Source organism: Macrotis lagotis, chromosome X (genome assembly GCF_037893015.1).
Source record: "Macrotis lagotis isolate mMagLag1 chromosome X, bilby.v1.9.chrom.fasta, whole genome shotgun sequence".
Taxonomy (NCBI): Eukaryota; Metazoa; Chordata; class Mammalia; order Peramelemorphia; family Peramelidae; genus Macrotis; species Macrotis lagotis.
In genome coordinates this window covers 295,871,700-295,887,220 of record NC_133666.1, presented here as the reverse complement: position 1 = coordinate 295,887,220, position 15,521 = coordinate 295,871,700, and the positions used below count along the sequence as shown (strand labels likewise).

The window sequence follows — 15,521 nt, the reverse complement described above, 5'->3', positions numbered from 1 at the left end:
TTGTATTGGGCTTTTTTCCTTTAAAAAACTTATTTTGGTCTCAGCTTTGCTTTGCAGCTAAAAACCAACTCAGAGAATAAACCATTTAAAAACCTAATTTCTCACATTCTAACCCTGTCTTAAACCTGATATTGAGAAATAGACTTTTTCTCCTCCTCAACCTTTGCAGGTTGCTTATGGTCATCTAAACAGATGTCCATTAGAAAGTTTGATAAGAGCAACTGAGAATAAAAAAGAGAATGTGAGCATCTTACAATAATATTCTTATCAAGTCTACAAATTATACCCTAAACAATATAACACACAAAAATTTTAAAATAAAATCCTCTAAGTAATCCAGTAACTGAGAATATAAATCAAGGAAAGAATTAAAAAAGAACAAAAATTTATACAAAAAAATGTTTATAGCTGCACCAAATTTAACATTAAAAAGCTGCAAACTATCTAATTCAATAATAATTGAGAATGTCACTATACTTAAATTCATAATCAAAACAAAGCAAAAATATTTTAAAAGCATGTGCTAAGTGAAACTTTATCTGTATTCCTCTAAGTACATCCTTTTAAAGGACATAATTTCCCTCTTGACCTCCCTATAGTTTGTATTTTGGTGGAAAATATAGCAATAAAGACAAAGCTACAGGTCTTTGTTCTAATAAAAGGTTAGTTTTATCCACTCTCTTAACAAGGTTCTTTTGAAAGCCTAATAAAAACAAAAAACTCTAATCCTACCCTGCTATGGAGAGTTTTTGGCCTACTTTGTCCAGATGCCCACCTCCACTTGGTCTCTTCTTATGGTCAAAGTCTCCAGTGGTTTATTAAATAGACAAATACTTCACTTGCTGCAGATATAATAGACAAAAAAGACACTGTAATTGTCTTCTAACAAGGCGTCATGCTTCCCCGCCTTTTGGCTAAGATCAAGATTAGTGTAGTAATAAAACTGAAAGGGAGCTTCAGAAATCATTTGGTCCATCTGCCTACCTCCATGTAGGTGAATTATTAAACCATCCAAGAGAAATGATTATCTGTTCTCACACAAAAAGAGCAAATAGTCTTTTCATTGGTCAAAAGGAATAGCCCATTCTCAAAGAGCTCTCTCATTAAACAGCTCAGTGACTCTGAGGAGTCAGGTTAAGAGTCTGGATGGTATAGTACAACCTATAGTTATACTAACAAAAGAAAAGAAGGAATTCTATTAATGTTATGCCCATACATGTAGAAAACACAAATTCCTTATTGCCAACTTCAGAGGTTGATGGCTGAGTGGAGCTACTGAGGATTATACAACTCAACCTCCTTGGAGGAAAGGATGGAAAAAGTATTCCCAACAATGCCTAATAACCTAAATCAAACAAACCATACAATTCTGATGGAACAAAGACTAGCCACAGAGGAAATATCACAAACAAAGTCCTGCAAATAGTGCTTGGCCAAAGGTCAGACTACATATACTACAATGTGGAAAACGAAGTCTTCTTAAAATGACAAACAAGGTGACCACCACAAAATCGATACTATGGATTTTCAAAAATATTAGTAATTTCTGTAGCAGAGGCAGTCCATTAAAAAAGTAAGCATGTTGGACTTAGAGTCGAGAAATCTCAATTTAAATCCTGTCTGAATTGATTTGTATGACCACATACAACTTTCCCATCAATGAAGTAAAGGTAATAATAACAGTTTTCCTTACCCAAGTTGTTTGCAGGATCAACTGAAAAAGAATATATTACTTTGCAACTTAAAGAATTTTTAAATGCTCATATTTATTATTGTTATAACATCTAGAGTCATTTTATATGTGATAATAATATCTTAGTTCCATAAAAGAAATATGCTTACATACTTTTTTATATTTTCTAAGAATGATACTTTAGACAATGAAATTACCAAATAAAACTCCAACTTTAGCTGGAATTCATGAATTCAAGTAGATCTGTATGAAGAGGAGAGATCCTGGGGAAACTAAGACTTATCCTTATTTTCTCATTTTGATTAGAGCACAAATATACTTCCTTTCCCAAAATAGATCTCTGACAGCCATAATCTGGTGGGGGCGGGGGTTAAATTGAGGGGTGAGTACTTTCCAAAGAGTCCTTCATAACATTTTAAAATACTCAACTTGTGGCCCAAATCCCATATTACTAATATTAGATGCCTACATTTTTTTAAAAGAGTGTATTCAGGGTGAGGAAGACATAAAAATGTATAAACCAAGTCAGCAATTTAATGTGACCTATAGATCACATCAAGTTAAAAAAAAAAGTACCCTTCCTATCATAGCAGGGACACTGATTTCAGGATAATAGTACAAATGGGACCACCCAAGGCCAAAGGTCATGATGCTAGGCAGGAAGTCCTGTAGGTGACACCTTCTGATATCTGTACAGCAAAGGTTGTTCCCTAATGTTTTAAATTTTATTTCCCTGTGTTACCACTGTTCATACCCAGAACACCTGCAAAGTGTTTCCAGCTTTCCACTTAAAGGAAAAACAATCCACTGTTTATTGAAGCCCTGCAATTTTTTCAGCAACTTCTGAAAATCTGATAATACTTTAGGCTACAGTGAAGACTTAAAGATATAACAAAGGAAATTACTTCAAAATTTATTTTGATTACTAGATAATCATTTGGGCAATGTTTCCAAATTGTTAGATGATAAAAGATCTTTCAAATATTGTAGAGAAGCACTTGTACTATTTAAATGTACTCATTCTCATATATTATTGAAATCTGACTTTCTACAAAAGGTAATTTATATAAACTTTCTAGTGTCTTTGAAATTAATGCCAGGGCTTTGGTGTTTTAAGATTTCAAAGCCTGTTAGTTTAGGTATTTTCTTTAGCTGGGCAGAGGGAAAGGGCTTTTTAACAATCTCTAAAAAAAAAAAAAAAAAAAAAAAAAAAAAAAAAAAGGAGAATCTCTCTTCTACCATGAAGCTCCTCAGATAGAAACACTAATTTTTACTTATATTTTTTAATGAGGAGGACATGCAAGTAACTGATCTAATTTAGTGTTAGAATTCTCAAAACAAATGGGGTCATGCATCACAAGTATTCATAGATTGTCTGGATATTGTAAAAGAAATCTTTTAGTCTGGGAAGCTGCTAAAAGCAAATAAAAAAAACCTCAATATGTTGGCCACAGTTTAACTTTATGATAATCTAAAATTATTTATAAATATAGACTATAAAAAAACAGATTCTACAAAACTTTCACTGAATCACTAAAAACAAGTAATTCCCCCTTCTTATCCTGTACCACTTTTACAAGGGCCACAATCCTACCCAGAGTGGAACTGCAGAGCAGAGGTAGACCATCACTGGCTGTCTCCCATTCCTAGAATCATTCCTCCTCACTAACATTATGGAATCAATCCCTGGCTTCCTTCAAAACTCAGCTCAAATTCCACCTTTCTATAAGAGGTCTTTTCCAGTCTTCCAGCTGCTGCTTTCCTCTCTTAATCCACTTAATCAAGGGATTCTTAAATTTTTTGTGCCCCAGATTCCTTTGGCAGTCTAGGGAAGCCAGTGGACCTCTTCCCAGGATGCTTTTAAATGAATAAAACACATGGGATTATATATTATAGTCTACATTTATAATTATGTTAAATAGTGGTTATTGAAAATGTTTTTTAAGAAGGTCACAAAAGCCCCAGCTTTATAATTCCTGAGTCTGTCAATATATTTCTTTCCACTCCTTATTGTAAAATAAACTTGAATAACTTGTTTTTCTTTGTATTTCCAGGGTTTAGCTCTCTACTTGAAACATAGTAAGTATTTAACAAATGATTATTGATTGACTTTGTAAACTATCCCAACCTTACTTAATGCACTAAATTTAGCAAAAGGAACTAAAAACAAGCACATATTTATCAACATCTCAAAATCAGAATTCAAGCAAAAAGGCAGATTCAGAACTGTCTGCATGTTGGATTATTTCTGAAGCAGTATAGCAGAAAGTAAAGGGCCTGACTTGAATAAGAGAATTTTATGGGGACGGAGGCTTGGGTGTTTCATCTGAATTACACAGCTTCCCCAAGTCCCTTTCAGCTCTCCTTCTAAGACTTCTATCTGAGTTTCCTAGTAGTTTTGGCAATCACTCTGTTCAACCCTGAACATAAAACTCTTTTTTTACATGTTCTGGTTTGCAACAAGGATGCCAGAAGATGCTCTGAAAATAGGATTCTAGAAACTGCAAAGCTAGTCCAAGGCTCAAACAGTCCTGAATCTCCCTTTTGATTGAATTCTGTTGCTTTTAAAAAATATATTACTTATTTCAAATATTAAAAAAGTATCTATGAAATTACTAATAGAGAAAATAAATGCAAGATATATATTTTTTTCCTGAAAATAAAAAATGAGGCTGGACTTTGAGAGCAACCAATATTAAAAGTAACGCCATATGCTAACCTGTAAGTAACAATTATGACTAGAAGCCTGGTCAATTAGAGTAGTCCTTTATAGTAGCAACACAAATATCTAGATTTAATATGTTAAACTCTTTACTAATTCAAAATGTAATGGCCAAAGCCTTCACAGGTCCCCGCCCCCCATCTCAACTTCTTGATCTCCTTCAAGTCTCTTTTTAAAGTTCCACCTTCCATAAGAAGGCATTCCTAGTGTCTAGCCTCTGAGATTATCTCCAATGCATCCAGTATATATATCTTGTTTGTATATAGTTTGCATATTGTCATCCCCATTTGATTGTGAGATCTTGAGAACAAGAGCTGGGTTTTTAGTTTGTTTTGTTATTTGACCTTTGCTTGTATACCAAGTACTTAAAAGACTGTTCAGGGGTGGCTAGGTGGCACAGTGGATAAAGCACCGGCCCTGGAGTCAGGAGGACCTGGGTTCAAATCCAGTCTCAGACACTTAATCATTACCTAGCTGTGTGGCCTTGGGCAAGCCACTTAACCCTATTTGCCTTGCAAAAAAAAATCTAAAAAAAAAAGAATGTTCAGCAAAAACTAGGTGCTTAATAATATAATAATATTTATAATATAATAATATTTATTGCTTGCTTGCCTCTGGCATGATTTTCTTTCATCCATATAAAAATATGCATAAATTTCAGAAATAGACAAGAATATTTAAAGCTCCTTAGCTAAAAATAAAAACTACCCTCACATCCCCTCATCTAATAATAGTTATCAATCAAGAATCTTCATGTGTATAATTTGTATATGTGACATCTTTTTATTTTTATTTAGAAATAAGCCAAATAATCCTCACTAAATAAGTAATCATTAAATCACATACTAGGTTCTTCAACTATGATATGTACTATACAAGTATTTAATAACAGATTTATAATAGAGACAACAATAACTCTAGGAATAATAATTGTATGTCTTTGTACATGGTATAGGTTTCAATTAAAAAAATTTTGAGGAGCCGGTACTATGTTGAGCACTGAGAATACAAAGGACAGTGTTTGCCCTCAAGTAGCTTATAGCCAGTTTTAAGGGAAGAGATCATCTTTAAAAAATGAAGTATATTAAAATTTACAGTGGTTCAATACTTCGACCATACAATAGAGTTTACTTATTATTTAATGTAAAATTCATTCTCTTTAAAGGCACACATTTTCTCTTAATTATTTCAAAGGAGGTAGAAAAGGCTTTCACATAGAAATGATCACTAGGAAGTGTGATGACAGCACTACATAGATAACATATTTCAAGCATAAGAACCAAGAAAAAAATTAAGGCATATTTCTCACTCTTAACATTTTTACTCATTCAGGCCAAAGTTAAGGGGAAATGACTATAGATAACAGTTTAAGATGAAGGAAAGGGAAAGAAAAAAGCAATGAGAAATGAGAGCCAAAGTTAGAGGTATTTTCCCTTTGCCCCTTCCCTCCATATTAAGTAATCTATACATCCCCCAGGTCTTTCATGGCCTCCTTCCCACCTATAATTGTCTTCAGCCTGGGTCCGGTTCCCACTACAAGGTGCACCTGACACCCTAAAGGACCTAGAGAGGGAACCCGGCTTTCGTTTTAGGAAGTTCTACATTTCAAATATAAATTCTACAAAATTTCTACACCTCCAAACGGTAGAAAAGAAATTTCCTGACAGCTCTGGATCAAAGGGGCCTTTCTAATGGTAGCAGTTGGAAGAGAAGTTATTGTCAGAATAAAGTTAGCCCGTTCCCAATGAATCTAGCAGAGCATTCTTGGAGAGTATTACCTGAAGCTTCCCTGCGGTCTGATCTAGGATCTGGCCAGTGTTTCCCTTATCTTTCCCTTCAGGAATTCCCCTAACCTGCCTCCCCCTTTAATTTCCTCTCCTGGGCGCTCCCGATCCCGAGGCGGGCGCTCCCGTTAATGAATGTATGGAAACCGAGTTTAAATGCCCTTCCTGGAGGGACACCCCTCAAACGACGTCAGGCAGCCAAGAAAACTCCCAGTCCTTTCTCCGGCGCCTTCAAGATTAAAATGCGGGCACCTTTTGAACTCTTAACCCGTGCCTTGAAAAAAAAACGAGTAGGGAACCCCCCCCCCCCCATAAGACCCGTGGTCTCCACTCCACTCTCCCCCCACTCCCGCCCCCAGGACTGGGCTGCAATGCGCCCCGCTCCATTCCCTCGAATGCCCCAGCCGCTGGGGTATTCGCGGCGCCACCTGCCCTCCTGGCACCGACTGCTCTCTTCCAGGACCCCAGCCCAAGCAGCTGTCGGCGCCTCGGCCGCTGCCCGGTGCCCGCTTTCCTGCCCTCAGCTCCCGGCCGGAGCCTGGGGGACACTCGCGCTCGGGGGGCGGCGAGGGGCGCTCCCAGCCCGCGGGCTGCTCACCTGCCTGACACCCGGCCGCCGCACCTGTACCTGGCCGCGGCTCCCCCGGCCCGGCCCGGCGCTGCCAGCTCCCCAGCGGGCTCCTCAACACTTCATGGCGCGGCGCTCCTGGCCCGCGGCCCCGGGAACGTGTCCGGCTTGGCGGCGGCGGCTACGGCCGCTCTTCCTCCTCGCCAATGGCTTCTCGCCTTTCCCCCGCCCCGTCTCTTCCCCTCCCTCCTCCAGCTTTCCTGCCTCTCTTTCCTTCCCTCTTCCTTGCTCTCCCGAGGACCGGACAAACAGGTTTCGCCGCTCCCTGGAGGTGCCTCTCTTCTCACTACAGCCGAAGCCACCTCTGCCCAACCGAGCTCGGGCAAGGGAGGAAGCGAGGCGAGGAGGGGGTCTTCTCCTCCCCCTGCGGGGGGTGGGGGGCCTATGGAGGGTGGGATACACCGACTAGGAAGAAGCCGGGAAAAGCCCCAGCGCAGTCAGGGCTGCTCTCCCCGCCCCCTTACCTTCCAGACACTCACGTCCCCACCACCCACCCCGCTAGTCCGGGGCTCTGGGATAACCCCACCTGAGCACCCCCCCCCCCCCGCTTGGCTAGCAGCCTGGAGCGCCTGCCGCCCCCCTCTCCTCCCTTTCTTTCCCCGGGACCACAGCAGCTGCTACTGCTCTCGGTTTACACATCGTGCCGCCTGCATTCAAAAAAGGCCCAGCAATATAGACTCGTTCCCCCCTTCCTCCACTACCCAGCCTGCTGGGCGCTCGGGAAGAGCAGCACCCGCTTTTAATTTTCCATCGGTTCTCGGGTTCCCTCAGCGAAGCCTGGGGCTGCTTTGCCTGGCGTGATCTGCTGGTTACTGGGGAGCCACGGGAAGGGGGTGTGCGACAAGAGGAGTAGGCTGCCCCATTGTCTGCCACTCTTTTATTGTACAGCTTCAGGATGGCAAAACACTCCAAGCTCCAGTGAGGATGGATGGGTGGAAAAATAGAAAGTAACAAAAAACCAACTCAGCCAAATCGAATAAAAGTCACAGCAGCCCTACAGACCAGAACAACGAAAACAGCCCACAGGTATATATTGCCTTCTCTTCAAGTTTCTTGTGAAGTTGTCATAATTCCTACTGGGATATGAAACCTAATGTCTTCAGTTACGTGTACGACCTTGGGCAATTATCTTCAACTCTCTGGTCTTAGACTCTTCATCAGTAAAATGAGAGATGACCTCTAAAATTTCTAAAGTCTATAGTACAATTCCATCCTCAGACCTCTCCAAAATAAAGACTCCTTGAAAGCAAGGACCTTCTTTGTTATACTTGTTTTGTATCCAGTCAACCTCTTGCCCAGATTTGAGTAAGTAGGCACTCAACATTCCTTTATTTATTCATTCATATAAGAAACATTCGTTTAGCTATGTGGTTAACTCGGTAAAAGGCCTATGGGTCTATGCCCTCATGGAGGTTGCATTCCGCTGGAAGTGATCAGGTGCTTTCCATGCTGAACTGCCAATTCTTTAAAGGGGGGGAGGGAAAGCCTGCAAACCTGACAGGCTTCTAAATTTAAAATGCACTTTTTTTTTGTTTTTTAGGTTTTTGCAAGGCAATGGGGTTAAGTGGCTTGCCCAAGGCCACACAAGCGTCTGAGGTCGGGATTTCAACTCAGGTACTCCTGACTGCAGAGCCGTGCTCTATCCACTGCACCACCACCCAGTATGCACTATTAATATTTTCTTTATCACTTAAGACTACCCAATCAGCAAAATTATAAATCAAGTCTTGGTTTGTAGCTTTTAATGATTTCTGAAGTATAAGTGTTGACAATGAAGACTGGCCAGTGGAGAATAAGAATTCTTTCCAGCACACCTCTGTCTGAACACAGATCTCTTTTTAAAGGTAGAATATATGCATTATAAGAGAAATGCACACCAAATATTATGAGAATTCAGAAGAGGAAAAGGAATCTGGTAAGACAGTATAGGAGGTGGCATTTAATTTGAGTCCTGAAGGAGTGGTAAGATTTCAAAGAGTGTAGATGAAGAGGAAAAGGGGGAAGCAATTCTCCAAACGGAAAGACTGTAATCAAATCTAAGTTGTCATGAAGCAGGGAATTTTAAGAATATGTCTATTTTAAATTCTGAATTTAATAAATACCAAAGATCTCCAAGAATTTCCACATAAAGTAGCATGAAAAACATTAAAAAAGATTCTCTATCAACTCAATAATCTCCTTTCCAAATAAGATTTTAAAGTATATTTTAATATAGTAAATGTATGTATTATTAAAATATAGATATATAATTCAACTCATTATTTCAAAATTGTTACCAATCTGTTTTCTTCTGAACTTTCCTTTATACTTCCTATGTACTTTATGCTATGCTTTCTCTCCCAATTTAAAAAAACAAAAACAAAAAACAAATCCTTGTACCTAATAAGTACCATCAAGCACATCTACTTCCACATCTTGAATCCATCACCTCTCTGTTAAGAAGCAGGTTATATACTTTAGTACCAAAGAGACTTGACTGGTCTTGTCTTTCCATATATACATACATTCATACATACATACATATATATGTATATATATATATATATTGTTCTCCTAGTACAAAAAAGAGAAGTTTATCCAAGAAACAGGAAATGGCAAGAGTTTTGTAAAACTAAATTATATTAAGGCTAGGTTGAGACAAGGGAATAGAATGCCTTGAATACTTAATTTCCTGAAAGCCAATTTGAATAGTTACTCTGAATTTGGACACTATTTCTCCAGTTATTTGACTTCTCAGATTAGTTTGTATTTACTTCTCTGTGTCCATGTTGCTTCCACTCCAAGTAAATTCCATGAGGGCATGTTCTGTTCTATTTCTTTGTGAGATATATCCCAGGTGCCTAGCACTTGGAATCAGGAGGACCCAAGTTCAAATATGACCTCAGACACTTGACACTAACTATATGACCTTGGACAAGTCACTTAACCCTTATTATCTTGAATCCAGAGCCATCTCCATTGTCCTGATTCATATCTGATTCATATGACTCTGGAGGAAAAAGTGAAGCAGGTGACTTAGCACAGCACCCCCTTACTCAAATCCAATTGACTTCTTTGTCATGCCATCACTTTCCTGATGCCGTGATCTTCATGGAGAAAGGACAAATATTATCATCAAAAGGGAATCTAAGTTGGGAATGGAAAGGGAAGCTGAGAAAGATGAACATCCTCTGGTTATCAATCAAGTAAATTAAGTCAGATTATTGCCATGCTTGTCAGGAAGATTGTATGTGTTCTCCATCTTACCTAACAATTAACCCTGAGGCATACATCACCTTTCTTGGTCTCACACTGACCCAACTCACTCAGTGTCTTGCTTACCATGCCAAATTGAGAAGGATTCAGCTTTAGTAGGAAGCCTTATGTACACACCTGTGGGTGCAATCTACTCAGATGAAGGCAGTCACTGGATAATTAATTGGAGAGCAACTAGAAACAGTATGTTAATACAGGTTCCAACATACGATAGCTGGACTTCCTTTCAGCCTTATGATCTGTATTCATCATTAACCAACCATCCTCTTTACTTTTTTCCTTAAGTATTTTGACCCTTTGCAAGGATAGCAAAGTAAGTGAACTAGGAAGATGAGTCTTTTTGACTCCAGGCCTGGCATTCTATCCACCTAGCCATAATACCAAATAAAGATGAAGAAATGTTAATTAAAGGTGGGTTCCCTTTGTCACTAGGTATATAATCTTCAGAAATTCAACAGAGATCCAGGAAGGGAAAAAAAGAAGGGTATGTGGTCTTATAAAATAGAAATGAGTTTGTATTGGCGGGATGGATTTTAAAGGTGGCTCTTTTAAGGGAGGATTTTTGTTAAATTACTTATGCAACTCTTGAAGGGTACACATTTACTGTATATTCAAAAATAAGGCACATAAAAATCAGGTTTTACAATATCCATATAAATACATAAAGGAGTTTAAACACCTCAGGGCTAAAAAATTTTAAAACAAGGGTTTAGTAAATGTCATCAGAAGAGTCATTAATTTGGCATCTCCCCTATAAAGCACAGATATTCTGAGAATTAATAGACTGGGGGGAAAAGAAACACTGAAGCAGTCAGTCCCCGTCCTTTACCAAGTGATTCAGCTCAAAGAATCCTTTCCATTCTAGGGCATGACTATCCAACCTTTTAGTTCTTCTGGGCCAAATGACCTAACAAAAACTTATTATGTAAATCACGTAAGTCATATAACCAATGAATGGAATAATAAAATATAATAAAATATGACTTTGAAGGCCCCATCTGGCCAGTGGGTTTTGGGTAGATACTGCTGGGAGAAACTCAGACAGATTCAGGGGTCCTGCTGTTGCTGCTCTTTTTAAAGAATATATCAAAGGATGAGAAGTCAGAGACTTGGAAAAGGTTATTTCAGCACAGGTAAAATGACATAATTTTCCCTTTGGAGGTAGACTGATAAGAGTATTAAAGTCAGAAGACTTTAATTCAAAGTCTGCCTCTACTTTTTCCTACTTGGATGACCTTGGCCAAGTCCCTCAGCTTCTTTGGGTCTGAGTTTCTTTATCTGAAAATGAAATATTAGACTAGATTTTTGATCCTATAATCCTTCCTTAAAAAATTCACCTTTTTAGGGGCAGCTAGGTGGTGCAGTGGATAGAGCATGAGCCCTGGAGTCAGGAGTCCCTGAGTTCAAAGCCAGCCTCATACACTTAATAATTACCTAGCTGTGTGGCCTTGGGCAAGTCACTTAACCCCATTGCCTTGCAAAAACTAAAAACTAAAAAAATAAAATAAAAAATTCACCTTTGAAGTCCAAACCATGCACATGCTCACTTACTCCATTATTGAACTATTCTCTTAGAAGACCCCATCCCTATCCTTTTTTCCTTTCTGACTCTTGATTGAATTTCTGAAGATTATAATTAGGGACAAAAGTAACCCACCTTTGGGGGAAGGGTTGCAAGGCAGTGGGGTTAAGTGACTTGCCCAAGGTCACACAGCTAGGTAATTATTAAATATCTGAGGTCACATTTGAACTCAAGTCCTCCTGACTCCAGGGCCAGTGTTCTATCCACTGTACTACCTAGCTGCCCCTGAAATCTACCTTTTAATAATGCTTTTCCACCTACTTGGTATCATAGCTAGACCAGATCTGGAGTCAGAAAGACAACTTGCTGAGTTCAAATCTGGCCTCAAACACTTACTAGCTATGTGACCCTGGGCAGTTTATTAACCCTGTTTGCCTCAGTTTCCTCATCTGTAAAATGAACTGGAGAAGGAAATGGCAAATCATCCTTTACAAATCATTGCTTTGCCAAGAAAATCACAAATAGTGTTTCAGGAGCGACTGAAAAACAAACACATGACTGAACAATGATGGACCCCTTTTGCAGTCTGATAAAGTCTGTGGATCCATTGTCAGAAAAATGTCAACATATGTAAGATAAAATATATAGGATTACAAAGAAAACCAAACATTAATGAAAATAAATTTTCCCCATCTAAATTCATGTGCCCCCTGAAAATCTGTGGGGTTCCATGGGACCCAGATTAAGAACCTCTACCCTCAAATCACCTAATAATCTCAGCAATAATTCATGATCTTGTCCTTTCTCACTCTACCCTGGATGAGTTTCAGGTCATTTACTAAAAGTGTTTCATGCAAGCAACATGAATTGATTTGGAAATTTGCTTTACATGACTCATTTGAAAGCTGACTTATTTGTCCTGGCAGCGTATCCGATACCATTGCAGCTTAGGTAATTCTCTCTCAAAGTTCCTGGGTGGGTTTAGATACTTTAGATGGCCTTATTTAGAAGCCACCCTTATTTAGTAACCACACCTTTTCCATGCAAGCTGCAGGGGAAAGTAATTAAATTTAATAGAAGCAGTGGTTCCTCAAGTTAGGTATACAATGCTTTCTTTGCTTTTAGCAATTTATAATTTCTTCCAGATTTTTCCTTTTCTTGACATTTAGTAAATGAAGAAGTAGCTACTCTTGCTGAGCCTTTTATTAGAAAGTAGTTTCTTGGATTTTTTTTCTGTCTGTGATATTGACCAAGAGAAGAAAGATTTGCTTGAGAGGAGATCCAGGTTTTTGGTTCTATGTGTTTAAGAGTGGCCATTTAAGCCAAAGCATCTAATGCCAAAGGAAAGATATTCACACCTCATCTGATGCCATTGTTAAATCTTTCTTGGGGACTGGGGAATTCTTACAGAGCCATTGTTTCAGACTGGCTTTAGAATCCTAGGTAAGAAGTTCCATTTATGTATCCATCACTGAAATAAAAATCTCTAGAAGCTTCAAATGATCAACTTTATTTTTTAAATTTTGATTTCCAAGAAGGATTTTTCAGCTCAGATGCAATTGTTGATCTAATATTGTAATCTTTGAGTCCAAATAGTTTTCTGAAGTCTTTTTATCCACTGACTTGTTTATTCATTTAATTACTTTTACTCCACCTTGAAATTTTTCTTTTAGCCAATAGTTTTAAATCAGGAAAATTGGCAGTTCACAGAATGTGAAGGAAAATGGTTCATCTTTTTCAAATGAAACAAGACATGAAACTTGGAGTATGCAACAAGTGATGTATCAGTGACTTATCAGTTATTCTGTGGTGACATTCCGGCATGATGTAATGGAAAGAGCATCTGCTCATAGGGTAGGAGACCCAGAATTTAAATCCCAGTTACATGACCATAGGTAAATTGCTTATGCCCTAAGCCTCATATTCCTCCTCTGTAAAATTGGGGATTGAATTAGATATATGTTTGCTTCTAACTCTAAACATTCTATGAGTCCATGTTCTATTTAATAGAATGTAAAGCCTTCATGGATCCACTGCTGGGCTTGGAATCATCATGACCTAGGTTAACGTCTGACAAAATCACTATAGCATCTTGAGTAAGTCACTTAATTTCTAAGGACCTTCAACAATTCTCTAGGATTTCTCTACAAAGTCATTTTGGTGTTCCCATATAGGCCACATTCTATATCTTTAGACCATAAAACTATAGGTATGGCACATAAAGAGATGATCAAAATACAAAATTAGACATGCTAAAGGAGATTTGGGAAGGTCTTTATGGAGGGTGCCAGGGAAGGTTTCTCAGAAGGAGGTACCATTTAAATTGAACTTTAACTACAGGATGGTTAGGAATTTTGTAAAGTAAGATGGAGTAGTATGGGGAACATAAAGAGTAAAGTTAGGGAATTGTGATGTTTATACTAGTGATGTTGTTGTCAAGTATGAAAAAAAGCAGTGTATAGGAGAAAAGTAGAGTGGTGGTAGATTGAAGAGTGCCTTAAAAGGTAGGGAAAAATTATAAACTCTACTGAATATTTTGATCAGAGAAGTGACAAGACCAGATCTTCATATAAGGAAGACTAATTTGTCAGCAATGTGATGGTTACTTTAGAAGGAAGAGTGAGTGGAAGTGGTAAACCTGCTCAGAGGTCTTGAGTGGTGGGTGAGCAACCTGTACTAGAATAGAATGATGGTCTGGTTCTAAACTCTAGAAAGAGATGTGGAGGAAGATACATTGGCAGGACTTAACAAATGAATAGATGTTGACATAGGAGAATTGAAAGAGGACTTTGAGGTTTCCAATCTGTGTGACTAAAAGAATCATGGGAGAAAAATGAGGAAAAATCAACAAGATTTGGTAACAAAATGAGGGAAGTGAAATAAAAAAGATAGTTAATTTTGATTGAGGTTTCTTTCATGGGGAACTGGATGAAGAGTGACACTGAAAGAAATAATAAAAACAAAAGAAAAAAGTTTGGGGCAGTGTAAAGGCAAGTATATTTACATCATTTAATGTGATTTTTTTTCCCTTTCCTATGTATTGACACAATCTACATGCTTTTCATTTTTAATGGTCATATAATTTCTAACATGACAGAAATAATGAAATTAAAAAGAGGAAAAATTGAGGGGAGATATGTGTCCACACCAAATTTAAGGTTCTCTACCTGCATATTTTTCACTTTTTAATATTCATATAATATTTCAATAGGTTGCTATTCCTTCATTTGCTTTGCATTTTCCAAGGAGAGCAAAGGGGATTTAGATCAATTCTATTTTTTTGACTATCACAAATTGGGTTAAGAATATTTTTATACAGATAACTTTATTTTTCACTTTTGTGTTAACTTCATGAAATATATTACAAGACATGGAATAACTGGATCAAAGGACCTGAATAGTTTTGTAGCTCTCATGAATATGGTTCAATATTGCAGCTAAGTGACTTGGAGTCAGGAAGACAGGAGTTAAAATCTGCCTTCAGATTACCTTCTAGATTTGAGATTTATTTATTGTTTTTATTTCCTCATGTATAAAATAGATCTGATCAATTAATGTTCAATAGGGTGTAAAGGAATGATAAGGCACTAATGTAATACTCCTACACAGATAACATATTATGGCCAGCAGTTCATCTGGAAATAATAGCTTCCATGTCCTACTGCCTGGCTCCTAATAAGTACTATAAAAATGTTGTTGCTATTATTATGATTATTCTTCAGCAAGATAAAAATCAATTCCATATATGTCCCTTTTCCCCCCCACAGTCCTACACATTAGGTCATTATATTTTTAAAAGCACTTTGAAAATATTTTTAAAAGCCTTTTATACATCAATTTCTGCATTTTTTTAAAATTGGCATTCGCTTTTCTAATCCTCATTCTAGAAACAGTAATGCCCCTAGTGCATTGAAAGT

At 38.0% G+C, this 15,521-nt stretch overlaps 1 protein-coding gene across 4 annotated transcripts in view; it reads right to left on the bottom strand.

The window, feature by feature from the left end:
- The window catches only part of ATP8B1 (ATPase phospholipid transporting 8B1), a 139,779-nt gene extending 132,917 nt beyond the window's left edge, over positions 1–6,862 (bottom strand). Inside the window, exon 1 of one of the 4 annotated variants that reach the window (XM_074202694.1) lies at positions 6,798–6,862. The gene's annotated coding sequence lies outside the window, so the exon portion shown is untranslated. Of the gene's footprint in view, positions 1–732; positions 6,471–6,797 lie in introns of those variants that run through there. The other 3 variants (XM_074202701.1, XM_074202695.1, XM_074202696.1) reach the window with 3 other exon arrangements.
- Between the last annotated feature and the right edge of the window lie 8,659 nt (positions 6,863–15,521).